At 42.8% G+C, this 17,988-nt stretch overlaps 1 protein-coding gene and 1 non-coding gene across 5 annotated transcripts in view; both read right to left on the bottom strand.

The window, feature by feature from the left end:
- Positions 1 to 17,988, bottom strand: part of LOC124034644 (glutamate receptor ionotropic, delta-2) — a 671,933-nt gene that overhangs the window by 599,887 nt on the left and 54,058 nt on the right. The gene's annotated exons all lie outside the window — the stretch shown is intronic.
- Positions 1,927 to 1,979, bottom strand: LOC124034755. Its single transcript, XR_006838642.1, has one exon. It is a non-coding gene; the product is annotated as a U7 small nuclear RNA (small nuclear RNA).

The raw sequence follows: 17,988 nt of genomic DNA, 5'->3' as shown, positions 1-17,988 counted from the left end.
AATCATGTATTCATGCCGGCCATAGTACCCTCCCTTTACAGCTAGACGTGCTCCTTCACTATACAGTAGCTAAGCTCTTAGTAATGTGAGTGGAGCGAGACACATTTGGTATGTAAGGCAGGGGAGAGATAACAGAGAATTCTGTGAATTCCGAGTTCTGTGTTCTTGAGAAACTGTCAGCTTCACCACTGGTGGAGAAGGGTCCTTCCAGATTCTCTCCAAAACTGACAGCACATATGGAGTACCTTGAAACATGTTTGCAATCCGTCTTTCTCAAGCCATCTGTCATGTCAGTGAGAAATACGTTAACAGTATGATTTTCTATGAAATAAGTTTACATTATGTGTCACGCCCTAACCTTAGATATCTCTGTTTTTCTATATATTTTGGTTAGGTCAGGGTGTGACTAGGGTGAATACTCTAGTTTTTGCATGTCTAGGGTTTTTGTATGTCTATGTTCGCCTGATATGGTTCCCAATCAGAGACAGCTGTTTATTGTTGTCTCTGATTGGGGATCATATTTAGGTAGCCATTTTCCTCATTTGTGTTGGTGGGATCTTGTCTAGCTTTAGTTGCCTTAGTGCACAACAGTAGCTTCAGGTTTCGTTTGGTTGTTTGTTGTTTTCGTTCAGTGAGTTTCGGTTTATTAAAATGATGTGGAACTCAACTCACGCTGCACCTTGGTCTCATCATTATGACAAACGTGACAGTATGATTCTCTGTGAAACAAGTTTACAGTATTATTCTATATTAAATAGGTTTATAGTATGAGTCTCTGTGAAATAAGTTTACAGTATGATTCTCTATTAAATAAGTTTACAATATGATTTTCGATGAAATAAGTTTACAATATGATTTTCTATCAAATAAGTTTACAGTATGATTCTCTATTAAATACATTTATAGTATGATTCTCTATGAAATATGTTTATAGTATGATTCTCTATTAAATATGTTTACAGTATAATTCTCTATTAAATATGTTTACAGTATGATTCTCTATGAAATATGTTTACAATATGATTCTTTATTAAATAAGTTTATAGTATGATTCTCTATGAAATATGTTTACAATATGATTCTTTATTAAATAAGTTTATAGTATGATTCTCTATGAAATATGTTTACAATATGATTCTTTATTAAATAAGTTTATAGTATGAATCTCTATGAAATATGTTTACAATATGATTCTTTATTAAATAAGTTTATAGTATGAATCTCTATGAAATACGATTCTCTATGAAATAAAATTACAGTGTGATTCTCTATGAAATACGATCACAGTATGATTCTCTTTGAAAGGGTTTTTGTTCAAGACCGGTATTCAACTAGTCAACACATTTTTAAGTCCTTGATAAGTTCTGCACCACCTGTGGATTCCAAAGCCGAAGACTGAAAAACACTGCCTTCAAACATAAAGCAATTCCCCTGTGGTATTATCTCAACTGTGTTTTCACCAGACTCATTTTGGATTATTCTAAATGATAAATAATAAAACCATGGCCAACAAATGTTTTATTTATTTAACCTTTATTTACCCAGGAAAAGCACATTGAGACCCAGAGTCTCTTTTTCAAGGGAGACCAGGCCAAGAAGGCAGCAACAATCAGTACATGACATAATTAAAACATACAACAATACAACAATCCAGCCTAAAAAAAAGCATTTACACTCCTCTGTAACAGTCTCCCATTAATATATAGACTTCATAAACAAAGCAATCTCCTGTATGTAACTATTGCACTAAATTGCATAAGGTAAACATAGATACTAATGTATAGCATACGGTACATACCCACATTAAATAATACTATAGTATACTATGGTATAAAAACTGTAGTTTTCACTGTAGTGTTTTTGCTGACTTTACTGTAGTATTCACTGTAGTGTTTTTGCTGACTAAAGTATCTTTGACATAGAAGTGGAGGCTTTCTCCTTCAGAAAACCTACTAGAGAAATGCTAAAAGAGTACATTTTCCATAACCTAGGTTCTATAGATGTATTTCTATAAACTGTAGGTAGGTTCTATAGATGTTTTTCTATAACCTATAGGTAGGTTCTATAGATGTATTTCTATAACCTGTAGGTAGGTTCTATAGATGTTTTTCTATAACCTGTAGGTAGGTTCTATAGATGTTTTTCTATAACCTATAGGTAGGTTCTATAGATGTATTTCTATAACCTGTAGATAGGTAGGACTGGGGTCTGAACGGATAGTTTAGAGCTTCTGCTCTTTTCTGTAACCTGTAGAGACGAGACAACGAACTTTGAGACTGGTACAGACATCTTAGAGCTTCATGCCCTCTTCTATTCCTCTTGTCCATGTATCAGTTTGGTGGAGGGCAGGATTGGCAAGGCACAGGGGGAGGGAGGGGGTGGTGGAGTTCTCCTTCCTTTTTTAAAATGTTTTTTTTTTTACTTGATTTGATAAAAACAAACTTGAATGGTTTTAAAGTGCAGTAAAATCTGTGTTTATGTTGTTAAAATATCTGCTTCTATTGCAGTGCCTATCAGCAGGAGTAAGGGTGGATAAAATCACAATATAATACACCAGATATCCTCTCTAAAAAAGGGTTTAAAAGTGGTTTAAAAGTGATAGATATGCTAAAGAAGCACAGAGAGGATGGTTAGCTTGTTCCTCCCGAATCATGGGTTTCAGAGATGGATTGTCCACCGACTTGAGGGTAAACCTGTGCCACAGGACAGCCATCCTCTCCTCTACTGTTCTCAGTCCTGAAAGGTCATGTATGTAGTGTGTGTTTGTGTACGTCGGGAGTCTGTATGCCATCTTGATGCAAAGGTTTTGAATGGTCCGAAGTTTTCTGACATCAGAACTCCCCACGTTACACCAGGCTGGTGAAGCATACTTGGATGTAGCTCTGGTACACTCTGACGGCTGTTCCAGGCGTGGCTCCTCCTTCTATTCTGCAAAGTAGCTTTAGGTTGTTCAGTCGTATCCTTCTCGTTCTTCTCCAGGTACTCTATGGGGGGACACCAGAACATGTTTTCTTAGCCGTTGGGGTCGTCTGGAGTGCCTGTCCATACAGTTTAAGGTGCACTTACTTAGTTCTTTTGGGGTTTCAGGAGAGGAGGACGCACTGGGTCTTCAGCGGTGTTGAGCTTGACCCGCCACAGATTGGCCGAGTGCTCGATCACTGTTATGCTCCTCTTTAGCTTTTTTCCAGCAGTGGGTAAAGTTTTTGGAGGAGGCCTAATAACAGATATGGTCTGCAGACTGGGCCACTTGTCCCTCTTTTGGGTAATAAATATCACAGACGTACATTAAAAACAGTAGTGGACTAAGGGCGGAACCTTGGGGTACTCCCGGCTCTGGAGAGAACCTGAATAATGGGGTTCCCCCACCATTACTGATCCCCCACCATCTCACGCTGATTTAAAAAGCTATTTAAAAGACTGATCATCTGAGTGGCGAGTTGTATCCGATAGCCTATAGATGAGCCCATTTTCAATGTCGAAGTAGACAGTCAACACCACCTATTTTTTGTTGAACCCTCTTTGTACATCTTCAGCCAGCCTCAGGATATTGTCGGTAGTTGATTACATCTTCCTGAAGCCGGCCTGATGTACACTCCGATGTTGTCGAAGTGCCTCTGGAGCCGGCTGGCAAGGAGGGGGAACACAATATATGGTCTACTTGGCTTTCTCACTTGTGGGTGGCACAAATTGGTATAAAGGGGATGGGAATGGGCAGGATATAAGAAAATGAAAAACTGTAGTATTTACTATAGTTTACTATAGTACAAGTCTCTCACCATTGCCGCTTGCTATATACCAACTTCTGCCCCCAGCTGTGCCCTGGACAACATATTTAAATTGATTGCCACCCATCTATCTTCAGAGCTCGTGCTGTTAGGTGACCTAAACTGGGACAAGCTTAACAACCCGGCCATCCTACAATCTAAGCTTGATGCCATCAATCTCACACAAATGATCAGTGAACCTACCAGGTACAACCCCAAATCCACAAACACAGACCCCCTAATAGATATCATCCTAAACAACCTGCCCTCCAAATATACCTCTGCTGTCTTCAACCAGGATCTCAGCGATCACTGCCTCATTGCTTGTATCCATAATGAAGCTGTGGTCATATGACCACCCCTCATCACTGTCAAACGCTCCCTAAAACACTTCAGCGAGCATGCCGTTCTAATTGACCTGGCCCGAGTATCCTGGAAGGATATTGACCTCATTCCTTCAGAAGAAGATGCCTGTTATTCTCTAAAAGTGCTTTCCTCACAATCTTAAATAAGCATGCCCCATTCAACAAAATTAGTACCAGGAACACATATAGCCCGTGGTTCACTCCAGACCTGACTGCACTTGACCAGCACAAAAACATCCTGTGGCGTACGGCATTAGCATCAAATAGCCCCCGCGATATGCAGATTTTCAGGGAAGTTAGGAACCGACATACACAGGCAGTTAGGAAAGCAAAGGCTAGCTTTTTAAAACAGAAATTTGCATCCTGCAGCACAAAATCCTAAAATTTCTGTGACTATAAAGTCCATGGAGAATAAGAGCACCTCCTCCCAGCTGCACACTGCACTGAGGCTAGGAAACACTGTCACCAATGATAAATCAATAATTGAGAATTTCCACCTGGCCACCCATACCCTTGTCAACAGCCCTGCACCCCCCACCGCAACTTTCCCAAGCCTCCCCCATTTCTCCTTCCCACAAATCCAGATAGCTGATGTTCTGAAAAAGCTGCAAAATCTGGACCCCTACAAATCAGCAGGGCTAGACAATCTGGACCCTCTCTTTCTAAAATTATCAGCCGAAATTGTTGCAACCCCTATTACTAACCTGTTCAACTCTCTTTCGTATCGTCTGACGTCTCCAAAGATTGGGGGGAGAGACTCTAGACCCAAACTGCTACAGACCTATATCTATCCTATCCTGCCTTTCTAATGTCTTCGAAAGCCAAGCTAACAAACAGATCACCGACCATTTCGAATCTCACCGTACCTTCTCTGCTATGCAATCTGGTTTCTGAGCTGGTCATGGATGCATCTCAGCCACGCTCAAGGTCCTAAACGATATCATAACCGCCATCGAGACAATACTGTGCAGCTGTATTCATCGACCTGGCCAAGACTTTCAAAATTGTCAATCACCACATTCTTATTGGCAGACTCAACAGCCTTGGTTTCTCAAATGACTGCCTCACCTGGTTCAGGTTCTCAGACAGAGTTCAGTGTGTCAAATCGGAGGGCCTGTGTTCCGGACCTCTGGCAGTCGCTATGGGGGTGCCACAGGGTTCAATTCTCGGGCCGACTCTTTTCTCTGTATAGATCAATGATCTCGCTCTGGACACTGTGTTAACTAACCTCCAGACAAGCTTCAATGCCATACAACTCTCCTTCGGTGGCCTCCAACTGCTCTTAAATGCAAGTAAAACTAAACGCATGCTCTTCAACCGATCACTGCCCACACCTCCCGCCCGTCCAGCATCACTACTCTGGACGGTTCTGACTTAGAATATGTGGACAACTACAAATACCTAGGTGTCTGATTAGACTGTAAACTCTCCTTCCAGGCTCACAGTAAGCATCTCCAATCCAAAATTAAATCTAGAATCGGCTTCCTATTTCACAACAAAGCATCCTTCACGCATCCTGCCAAACATACCCTCGTAAAACTGACTATCCTGCCGATCCTTGACTTTGGCGATGTAATTTACAAAATAGCCTCCAACACTCTACTCAGCAAATTGGATGCAGTCTATCACAGTGCCATCTGTTTTGTCACCAAAGCCCAATATACTACCCACCACTGCGACCTGTGTGCTCTCGTTGGCTGGCCCTTGCTTCTTATTCGTCGACAAACCCACTGGCTCCAGGTCAACTATAAGTCTTTGCTAGTTAAAGCCCCACCTTATCTCAGCTCACTGGTCACGATAACAACACCCACCAGCATGCGTTCCAGCAGGTATATTTCACTGGTCACCCCCAAAGCCAATTCCTACTTTGGCCGCCTTTTCTTCCAGTTTGTCTGCTGCCAATGACTGTAACACGCTGCCAAAATCACTGAAGCTGGAGACTCATATCTCCCTCACTAACTTTAAGCATCAGCTGTCAGAGCAGATTACATATTATTGCCATCTGTAAATAGCCCATCTGTAAATAGCCCACCCAACTACCTCATCTCCATATTGTTTTTTTTTTTTTTTTTGCTCCTTTGCACCCCAGTATCTCCACTTGCACATTCCTCTTCTGCACATCTATCACTCCAGTGTTTAATTGCTCAATTGTAATCATTTCGCCACTATGGCCTATTTATTGCCTTTACCTCCCTTATCTTACTAATTTGCACACACTGTACATAGACTTTTTTCCTATTGTGTTATTGACTGTATGTTTGTTTATTCCATGTGCAACTCTGTGTTGTTGTTTGTGTCACACTGCTTTGCTTTATCTTGGCCAGGTCGCAGTTGTAAATGAGAACTTGTTCTCAACTGGCCTATCTGGTTAAATAAAGGTGAAATAAAACATTTTTTTTTAAAGTTGATAAAAAGTTGAGTGTTTTTGCAGACATTACTGCAGTTTTTAAAGCAGTGTATATTTGTGGATAATACCGTAGTAATTACTATAGTATTCTACAGCATACTACGATATTCTATAGTAAGTACTACAAATGTAAGAGGGATACTTTTGCGTGTTGTATAGTATTCTACAGTATACTGCAGTTTACTACATAATTCTATAGTAAGTCCTGGAGTATTCTATAGTAAACTGTAGTATTTTTTCATGTGGGTATTGTCGTTGAATTGAGTATTCCAATGTGTTTTTCTTCTCGTAGCATGTTTGCAACACCCAGGTCACGACACAATAAACAGTGCCTTCAGAAACTATTCACACCCCTTGACTTTTTCCACATTTTGTTGTGTTACAGCCTGAATTAAAAATAGATTAAATTTAGATTTTTGGTCACTGGCCCAAACACAATACCCATAAGGTCAAAGAATAAGTATGTTTTTCAACATTTTCACAAATTAATTAAAAATTAAAAGCTGAAATGTCTTGAGTCAATAAGTATTCAACCCATTTGTTATGCCAAGCCTAAATAAGTTCAGGAGTAAAAATGTGCTTAACAAGTCACATAATAAGTTGCATGGATTATGTGTGCAATAATAGTGTTTATCATGATTTGTTTATGACTACCTCATCTCTGTACCCCACACAGTAAAATTATCTGTAAGTTCCCTCAGTCGAGCAGTGAATTTCAGATTCAAACACAAAGACCAGGGAGGTTTTCCAGTGCCTCGCAAAGAAGGGAATCTATTGGTAGATAGGTTCAAAAAAAGAAAAAACGTTTTTAATAGTCTATTACCATGTGCCCATTGCTGCGCTTATAATGTGAAGAAATAGCTAAATAGATTAGCAACATTATAAGCTAAACGTTCTGATCTGTTGCATCAGCCACATGTGCAAAAAAAATGTTTTTTACGCTAGTGGTTGAATTAATTTGGGACCTATCTCATCCCACAACTGTAGCAGACTATGTTTGGAATATTTATTTATCTCACAGAATAGAATAGGTTAACCTTTGTACTATGGGAACTAGAAGATTGATGGCTGAAGAAAAGTAAATGTGAACAGTTCTTCCAATATCTTCAATATGCACCTCGGAATTGGATAAGGACACTCGCAGTTCAGTCCTGGATGTGTCTGTCTTCACTTGTAGCCTGTGAGACCCGATCACAAGATTGAGCACGTAGCACTCACGGAGAAGGGCACAATGGTTACTGGCCGCAAAAGGCATGCATTTTTTTAGGGTGCATATCTGCCACACAAATGGGATGGCGCTGTGAAATTCTAGGCATTATCAAGTGTTTGTCAAATTGTGAATGAGTGACTGATGTAGTATGTACAGCCTGAGCAAAAAAACAAAGCAGAGCTCATACCTTTCAAGTGACTTATTTCAAATCATCATTAGATTCGTATCACGCAGCCTTAAAAATCTAAACATATAGCCCAGTGTTTGTAGAACAACTAAAGTTGCATTAATAACTCCTATTCCCTAATTCCTATTTCTTTGTTCACTCCTCAACACAGAATAGCCGCATGCATGTGCACACTCCCTCAAATCATTTGTAGAAAATATCCTTTCTATTTTATTCAGATTTGTTCAATTGTATTCTTCATACTATAAAATAATTGTGTCTGCTAAATGAACTAGTGTAGCCCACAGCCATTTGGCATAGCCAGATGAGGACCTAACATAAGGACTCAGAGTATGCTATTCTGTTCTTCTGAAATAGACTATATTTTCTTCATATCATGCTTCTTTAGACCTGTCTAAAGAAATAATGGATGTATTGTGATGGTGTAGGCTATATTACATGGATCTATATTACAAGACTTTTTCAAATGTAGATGTTCACAAGGTCTTCATCAGTGGCTTGTAGGCTATGTGTGGAAACCAGGAGATGCTAAATGTCTTTATGATAATTAACGGTTAATGTGAGACCGACAATTATTTGCTTGACAATCACTGGATGACAAAAGTTTGTGACCACCACACATAAGGGACTTAAAATGTAATAACAAACACGTCAAACAAAAATGAGCTGCCTGCTCTACACTGACTCAGCTCCGCACTGACTCAGCTCCAGGATTAAAATGATAGTTTTATTATTTATTTAACTAGGCAAGTCAGTTAAGGACAAATTCTTAATTTACAATGACGGCCTACCGCAACCAAATCTGAACGACACTGGGCCAATTGTGCGCCGCCCTATGGGACTCCCAATCCCGGCCAGATGTGATACAGCCTGGATTTGAACCAGGGACTGTAGTGACACCGCTTACACTGAGATGCAGTGCCTTAGACCGCTGCATCACTCGGGAGCCCAGAATCAAGTGAAGTCAAATAGCAGTTGCCTAGCCAATGCTATCTACTACAGCCATTTTTAGCTATCTCTGCAATGTGTTTTGAAAAGGTCCAGCTGTTCCTTGCAGCTGTGTCGATGCACTCTTCACAGAGACAGAGGCAAAGTGAAAGGTTTCTCTCTTGCCAGGCTTATTTTGGACCTAAACTTGACACCTGCCTTCCAGCCTTTGGGACAACGACTCCCAGTGTTAGGGCGGAGACAAGCATCTCGTCATTATATACAGATATCTGCACTCCAAAAAGCCAGCCAGTCATACAAACAACATTCCCTCCCACTCCCAGGCATTCATTCACATGGTCCTAAAGTCAAAATTATTGTAAATATTTTATTAGCCTATTTTAAATTGTTGGTGTTGAGCTAGGGTATGGTGACTGCCATTCTCTGCCATATCCATCTGACGCCTCTGCTGAGTACCACTCTCCATATTTTCAAGCATAGTGGTAGCTGCATCATGTTATGGGTATGCTTGTCATCGTTAAGAACTGGGGAGTTTTTCAGGATAAAAAATAAACAGAATTGAGCTGAGCACAGGCAAAATCCTAGAGGAAACCTGGTTCAATCTGCTTTACACCAGACACTGGGAGATGAATTCACCTTTCAGCAGGACAATAACCTAAAACACAAAGACAAATATATACTGGAGTTGCTTACCAAGAAGACAGTGAATGTTCCTGGGTGGCCAAGTTACAATGTTGACTTAAATCTACTTGAAAATGTATGGCAAGGAATGAAAATGGTTGTCTAGTGATGATCAAAAACCAATTTGACAGAGCTTGGAGAATTTTGAAAAGAATAATGGGCAAATGTTGCACAATCCAGGTGTGGAAAGCTCTTAGAAACTTGGGCAAAAAACTCACAGCTCTAAACGCTGCCAAAGGTGCTTCTACAAAGTATTGACTCAGGGGTGTGAATACTTATGTAAATAACATATTTCTGTATGTAATTTCCCTTAAATTTGCTACATTTTCTAAAAACATGTTTTCACTTTATCATTATGGGGTATTGTGTGTACATGGGTGAGAGAAGAAAATCAATTTAATCCATTTTGAATTCAGGCTGTAACAAAAAAATGTGTGCAATAAGTCAAGGGGTATGAATACCTTATGAAGGCGCTGAACATATTCTGCCTCGACTTTAATCGCTTTGATTTACATAGGATCTAGACTCAACAGTTCTTCAAACACACAGAGACACACAGACACACACACAGACACACGCTCACCCACACATCTGGTTTAGTTAAGTAGGATGCTGGCAAATGGAAAGTGTATTACGCGTATCGATGTATAACACCAACTCGGTGGCCTTGTGGGGAAGTTTGGGAGTTCAATCCCCGGCCGAGTCATACCAAAGACTGTAAAAATAGGACCCGATGCATCTCTGCCTGGCACTCAGCATTAAGGAGATAGATTGGGGATAAGGCTCTGCGATAGACTAGTATCCTGTCCCGGGGGTATACTTGTACATCAAGCTGCCTCACACTACAGAAACAGAAGATCGACTAGTGTCCTGTCCAGGGGGTATACTTCTACATCAAGCTGATTGACCCTATAGAAACAGGAGATAGACTAGTTTCCAGGCCAGGGGGTGTACTTGTAGTATCCAGGCCAGGGGTTGTACTTGTACATGAAGCTGCTTGACCCTATAGAAACAGGAGATAGACTAGTGTCCTGACCAGGGGGTGTACTTGTAGTATCCAGGCCAGGGGGTGTACTTGTACATCAAGCTTATTGACCCTATAGAAACAGGAGACAGGCTGAGGGTTGTTTCATGGACGAAGCATGGGCTCGGAAACATGACATTCCTTTCAGACAGTTAGACAAGCCTACGCCCATGTTTGCCTTAGATGGTAGTCATCTTCCCAGTATCAGATTTGAGACACTACCTTTAACTCTCACAGTATCTGGTAACCACAGTGAGACTATTTCTTTTTTGATTTTTCGTTCACCTTTTACACCTGTTGTTTTGGGTCATCCCTGGCTAGTATGTCATAATCCTTCTATTAATTGGTCTAGTAATTCTATCCTATCCTGGAACGTTTCTTGTCATGTGAAGTGTTTAATGTCTGCCATCCCTCCCATTTCTTCTGTCCCCACTTCTCAGGAGGAACCTGGCGATTTGACAGGAGTGCCGGAGGAATATCATGATCTGCGCACGGTCTTCAGTCGGTCCCGAGCCAACTCCCTTCCTCCTCACCGGTCGTATGATTGTAGTATTGATCTCCTTCCGGGGACCACTCCTCCTCGGGGTAGACTATACTCTCTGTCGGCTCCCGAACGTAAGGCTCTCGAGGATTATTTATCTGTGTCTCTTGACGCCGGTACCATAGTGCCTTCTTCCTCTCCGGCCGGGGCGGGGTTCTTTTGTTAAGAAGAAGGACGGTACTCTGCGCCCCTGCGTGGATTATCGAGGGCTGAATGACATAACGGTTAAGAATCGTTATCCGCTTCCCCTTATGTCATCAGCCTTCGAGATTCTGCAGGGAGCCAGGTGCTTTACTAAGTTGGACCTTCGTAACGCTTACCATCTCGTGCGCATCAGAGAGGGGGACGAGTGGAAAACGGCGTTTAACACTCCGTTAGGGCATTTTGAGTACCGGGTTCTGCCGTTTGGTCTCGCCAATGCGCCAGCTGTTTTTCAGGCATTAGTTAATGATGTTCTGAGAGACATGCTGAACATCTTTGTTTTTGTCTATCTTGACGATATCCTGATTTTTTCACCGTCACTCGAGATTCATGTTCAGCACGTTCGACGTGTTCTACAGCGCCTTTTAGAGAATTGTCTCTCCGTAAAGGCTGAGAAGTGCTCTTTTCATGTCTCCTCCGTTACTTTTCTCGGTTCCGTTATTTCCGCTGAAGGCATTCAGATGGATTCCGCTAAGGTCCAAGCTGTCAGTGATTGGCCCGTTCCAAGGTCACGTGTCGAGTTGCAGCGCTTTTTAGGTTTCGCTAATTTCTATCGGCGTTTCATTCGTAATTTCGGTCAAGTTGCTGCCCCTCTCACAGCTCTTACTTCTGTCAAGACGTGTTTTAAGTGGTCCGGTTCCGCCCAGGGAGCTTTTGATCTTCTAAAAGAACGTTTTACGTCCGCTCCTATCCTCGTTACTCCTGACGTCACTAGACAATTCATTGTGGAGGTTGACGCTTCAGAGGTAGGCGTGGGAGCCATTCTATCCCAGCGCTTCCAGTCTGACGATAAGGTTCATCCTTGCGCTTATTTTTCTCATCGCCTGTCGCCATCTGAGCGCAACTATGATGTGGGTAACCGTGAACTGCTCGCCATCCGCTTAGCCCTAGGCGAATGGCGACAGTGGTTGGAGGGGGCGACCGTTCCTTTTGTCGTTTGGACAGACCATAAGAACCTTGAGTACATCCGTTCTGCCAAACGACTTAATGCCCGTCAAGCTCGTTGGGCGTTGTTTTTCGCTCGTTTCGAGTTTGTGATTTCTTACCGTCCGGGTAGCAAAAACACCAAGCCTGATGCCTTATCCCGTCTGTTTAGTTCTTCTGTGGCTTCTACTGATCCCGAGGGGATTCTTCCTTATGGGCGTGTTGTCGGGTTGACAGTCTGGGGAATTGAAAGACAGGTTAAGCAAGCACTCACGCACACTGCGTCGCCGCGCGCTTGTCCTAGTAACCTCCTTTTCGTTCCTGTTTCCACTCGTCTGGCTGTTCTTCAGTGGGCTCACTCTGCCAAGTTAGCTGGTCATCCCGGTGTTCGAGGCACTCTTGCGTCTATTCGCCAGCGCTTTTGGTGGCCGACTCAGGAGCGTGACACGCGCCGTTTCGTGGCTGCTTGTTCGGACTGCGCGCAGACTAAGTCGGGTAACTCTCCTCCTGCCGGTCGTCTCAGACCGCTCCCCATTCCTTCTCGACCATGGTCTCACATCGCCCTAGACTTCATTACCGGTCTGCCTTTGTCTGCGGGGAAGACTGTGATTCTTAGGGTTGTCGATAGGTTCTCTAAGGCGGCACATTTCATTCCCCTCGCTAAACTTCCTTCCGCTAAGGAGATGGCACAAATCATTATCGAGAATGTGTTCAGAATTCATGGCCTCCCGTTAGACGCCGTTTCAGACAGAGGCCCGCAATTCACGTCACAGTTTTGGAGGGAGTTCTGTCGTTTGATTGGTGCGTCCGTCAGTCTCTCTTCCGGGTTTCATCCCCAGTCTAACGGTCAAGCAGAGAGGGCCAATCAGACGATTGGTCGCATACTACGCAGCCTTTCTTTCAGAAACCCTGCGTCTTGGGCAGAACAGCTCCCCTGGGCAGAATACGCTCACAACTCGCTTCCTTCGTCTGCTACCGGGTTATCTCCGTTTCAGAGTAGTCTGGGTTACCAGCCTCCTCTGTTCTCATCCCAGCTTGCCGAGTCCAGCGTTCCCTCCGCTCAAGCGTTTGTCCAACGTTGTGAGCGCACCTGGAGGAGGGTGAGGTCTGCACTTTGCCGTTACAGGGCACAGACTGTGAGAGCCGCCAATAAACGCAGGATTAAGAGTCCAAGGTATTGTTGCGGCCAGAGAGTGTGGCTTTCCACTCGCAACCTTCCTCTTACGACAGCTTCTCGTAAGTTGACTCCGCGGTTCATTGGTCCGTTCCGTGTCTCCCAGGTCGTCAATCCTGTCGCTGTGCGACTGCTTCTTCCGCGACATCTTCGTCGCGTCCATCCTGTCTTCCATGTCTCCTGTGTCAAGCCCTTTCTTCGCACCCCGTTCGTCTTCCCTCCCCCTCCCGTCCTTGTCGAGAGCGCACCTATTTACAAGGTACGTAAGATCATGGACATGCGTTCTCGGGGACGGGGTCACCAATACTTAGTGGATTGGGAGGGTTACGGTCCTGAGGAGAGGAGTTGGGTTCCGTCTCGGGACGTGCTGGACCGTTCACTTATTGATGATTTCCTCCGTTGCCGCCAGGATTCCTCCTCGAGTGCGCCAGGAGGCGCTCGGTGAGTGGGGGGGTACTGTCATGTTTTGTCTTAGATTGTCTTTTCATTATGCTTTCCCTTCTGTTCGTTTCCCCCTGCTGGTCTTATTAGGTTCGTTCCCTTTTTCTATCCCTCTCTCTCCCCCTCCCTCTCTCTCTTCTCTCTATCGTTCCGTTCCTGCTCCCAGCTGTTCCTATTCCCCTAATCATCATTTAGTCTTCCCACACCTGTTCCTTATCTTTTTCCCTGATTAGAGTCCCTATTTCTCTCCTTGTTTTCCGTTCCTGCCCTGTCGGATCCTTGTCTATTGTTCACCGTGCTGTGTCTATGTATTGCCCTGTCGTGTCGTGTTTCCCTCAGATGCTGCGTGGTGAGCAGGTGTCTGAGTCTGCTACGTTCAAGTGCCTTCCCGAGGCAACCTGCAGTTCTTGATCAAGTCTCCAGTCTGTTCTCGTCATTACGAGTAGTATTATGCCTTTTGTTTGTAAAGTAACTTTACTGGATTAAAAACTCTGTTTTCGCCAAGTCGCTTTTGGGTCCTCATTCACCTGCATAACATTTATAGTATGATTCTCTATGAAATATGTTTACAATATGATTCTTTATTAAATAAGTTAGAAACAGGAGATAGAAACAGGAGATAGACTAGTGTCCTGACCAGGGGGTGTACTTGTAGTATCCAGGCCAGGGGGTGTACTTGTACATCAAGCTTATTGACCCTATAGAAACAGGAGACAGGCTAGTATCCAGGCCAGGGGGTGTACTTGTAGTATCAGGCCAGGGGGTCTACTTCTACATCAAGCTGATTGACCCGATAGAAACAGGAGATCGACTAGTATCCAGGCCAGGGGGTCTACTTCTACATCAAGCTGCTTGACCCTATAGAAACAGGAGACAGGAGCTGGAGACTATAAGGCTACTTTACTTACTTACGTGTGACATGCTGGTTACAATCAATCTGTGTGCAGGTTAAAGGTTGGTCCAGGAAATCCAAGCCAGAGGAGAGGATGCAGCATGATGGAGAACCAGGAGGAATAGAAAAAGTATCCAATAATATCTCCAGCACAAGCCTGGAAACACTTTGTCATGGCCCATAGAGCTATTCTCGCCCATCAAACACCACAGTTTCCCCCCTACCAAAGATGGGGGAATAAACTCAAATGAGGAAAAGCCTGTTACTCGGGAGGGTGAATTCTCCAGCGGGAGAGACTGATGTTCGTGGCTCAATGGAGATCCCTCATACTTATTTAGGGAGACATGGAGAAGGAGCTGTGACTGTTCTGTATGTAGCCTCTGATCTATAAATGTTCCACATGGTCATGTGATCCGATACCGAAACACTCCGTGCCCACTAGGGAAGGCCGACCCAAACTTTTTTGGGGGGGGATCCTCTAGCGCTGTAACCCACATGTTAAAACTTAATGATTTAAAGAAGCCAATTCATTTTATCCTATTGCACCATGGAGACTGTGACCCAGTTAGGAAATTTAAATAGGGATTCGATTTGAAGGGGCATATTAATTGGAACAGATGCCTTCTCAATTATTAACATCTCTCACAGCGTGCTAGCATGAGCTAAATTTACCCCTCCATGTCTGTCCTCCAGCTGAATGCTTCAGCAGTGGTCTTAATCAGAGGCCAATAAAACACTCTCTGATGAGAAGCCTCTTTGAAGATAGACTCTGAATAAACACACAGTCAATGGACATCCACGTGAGCCCCATGAAATCAGTCACCAGTCGCTATTTCCTGGTGTAATGAACAGACATTCAGACACGATTACCCAGGGGGCTACAGACAAGTCGTGCTGACCCAATGGACAGAGTGTGCAAAGCTGCCGTCAAGGCAAAGGGTGGCTACTTTGAAGAATCTCAAATAGAAAATGTATTTTGATTTGTGTAACACGTTTTTGGTTACTACATTTCATAGTTTTGATGTCTTCACCATTATTCTGCAATGTAGAAAATAGTAAACATTTAGAAAAACCCTAGAATGAGATGTGTCCAAACTGTAAGTTAATTACATTTCACCTTGCCAACGTTTTCCCTACTTTTTATAGAACACGCCAAAATTTATGAATGAAAGGTGACTTGTACAAGCAGGTCCAAGTGTTTCTAATTTATTGGTAATTTAACGACAATTTATTTATTCTACCATCATTGTGGGCAACTGTTAAAACCCTACCTGGGGTTTTAAAGCAATTGCTTACCTCAGAGAGCTGCAAGTACTAACAGATTGTTCAGGAAAATATATTCACAACATAAACCACAAGCTGCCATCGGAGACCAGCGCTGCTATTCACAGTCTATAGATCCACAACCAGATCAGACTTAATTCAAGCTATTTTGCATGATTATGCTTATCTGACCTCCCTCTTCTTGCTACCCCAGCTTTGTTGCTTTACAGCATCTTTGATCTTCCCTGCAAAGGCAAAAAGCCTTTCAAATGCACAGGATTTTGCTATAGACCAAAGTGGGAGTGTTATTTTTTTATCAATGAGAAATGCATTGGTCTCGGTCTTGCTCCTCTGCATTTGTTACATCACATTTCCCTTTTTTTGGTTTCTTTGAAAATTCCCTATGAGCAATAGCATGTACTTTATAATAATCCTTTTTTCTTCTTTGGAAAGTATATGGGAATATTTCTGTGCAATGTAGTGGAAGCTCCTCAGAGGAGGAAGGGGAGGACCATCCTCCTCAGTGAATTTCATATGAATAAGAATAGTGAAACATTAAAAAAGACAACTTCCTGAGGACGTTCTCCAACCTATCAGAGCTATTTTAGCATGAACCGCCATGTTGTCGACCCAACAAACTAAGGAAAAGCAAGAGAGAGAGAAAGGGAGAGAGAGAGCTAGCTGAGTACTTTCAAGTACTTAGCTAGCAAATACAGCTAGCTAGTTTAGCCTACTCAAACACCAGGCTCAAACAGAGAGGGATGCTATGTTAGCTAGCTGGCTATGGTTATCCAACACTGTAACCCTTCCAAGTAAAGGTAAGCTTTTGGTTTTTATTCATTTATTGCCACCAGGACCCGCCGGTGTAACTGCTAAACTTCTTGCTGACTGTACACTGTACTGCATGATTGTAGGTGGTTTACGAACGTGTTATTTCTAGTAGCTATGTTGACTTGAAGTTAGCTAATATAGTGACAACGATGTAAGCTGTGTTGTAGCAGATATGATATGAAGGTTCGGCTTGGAAAGTATTTTTTGCCTGGTCACAGACAGCTGATGTTTACTGAAATCCACAAAGGGAAGGGAAAAGGTGAGAGGAGGAGAGCGCATAGATGCAAGAAGGAATTCTACGAAAATCAAAGGGATCATTCTGTTGTATGTGGCTGCTATGAAAGTGGACTGTGTGTGCGTGTGATCAGGGTGTATTCATTCAGCCAATTCTGTTGAAAACATTTTCTTAAACGGAAGCAAACGGAACAAAACGGGGATAAACATGAATTTGCCCAATATAAACTCTTATTTGCAACTGTTGGACTAATAATATACAACATATATTAGCTAGATGCAGGCAAGATTGTGCAAGGCAGTATTAAATATTTAACTGTCTGTCATTTTGATTACTCAAATTTCTTTCGACCTGTGCACCTAAGCTGTAAACAGCCATTCATAAGCTAGGTTGTAGCTACCTCATGGTGGGTGTAGGAAAATATCCTGTAGTAGCCTAAACCTATCAATGTTACATTGAACTGGGTGAATGGAATATGAAATACAGTCATCCAATATGCTGTAATAGAAATAAGGCCATACTCATATAAACAATGATTGTCCTCCCTCATCTTAAACGGCAACGACCGCCACTGGTGCAATGTCATATTTGAGACACTTTTATGGAAGAATATAAGGGGAACAATAGAAAATGGCCTCCAAGCTCATGGACATAAAGCAGTCATCAGAGATCATTGTATGTAATGACGCCACGCACGCCAGTTTCAGTAAATGGAATTCTGTGCCTTGTGATTTCATGTTGGTTTTCCATTTTGATTTGATGTTCTAGGTTGAAATGGGGAACCTGGCTGAAATGCTGGTCACTCAGTCTAAGTAATGTATGCAGCAAGAGAGCTCTGCACAGTCCATGGAGCACCAAGCTGTCCAAAGCACAAGGTGGCTGAAATCTAGGCCAGTCACT

Source organism: Oncorhynchus gorbuscha, linkage group LG04 (assembly GCF_021184085.1).
Source record: "Oncorhynchus gorbuscha isolate QuinsamMale2020 ecotype Even-year linkage group LG04, OgorEven_v1.0, whole genome shotgun sequence".
In the NCBI taxonomy this organism is placed as follows: domain Eukaryota; kingdom Metazoa; phylum Chordata; class Actinopteri; order Salmoniformes; family Salmonidae; genus Oncorhynchus; species Oncorhynchus gorbuscha.
Note: the sequence above shows the minus strand (reverse complement) of the source record. Positions and strands in the feature narration are given on the sequence as shown.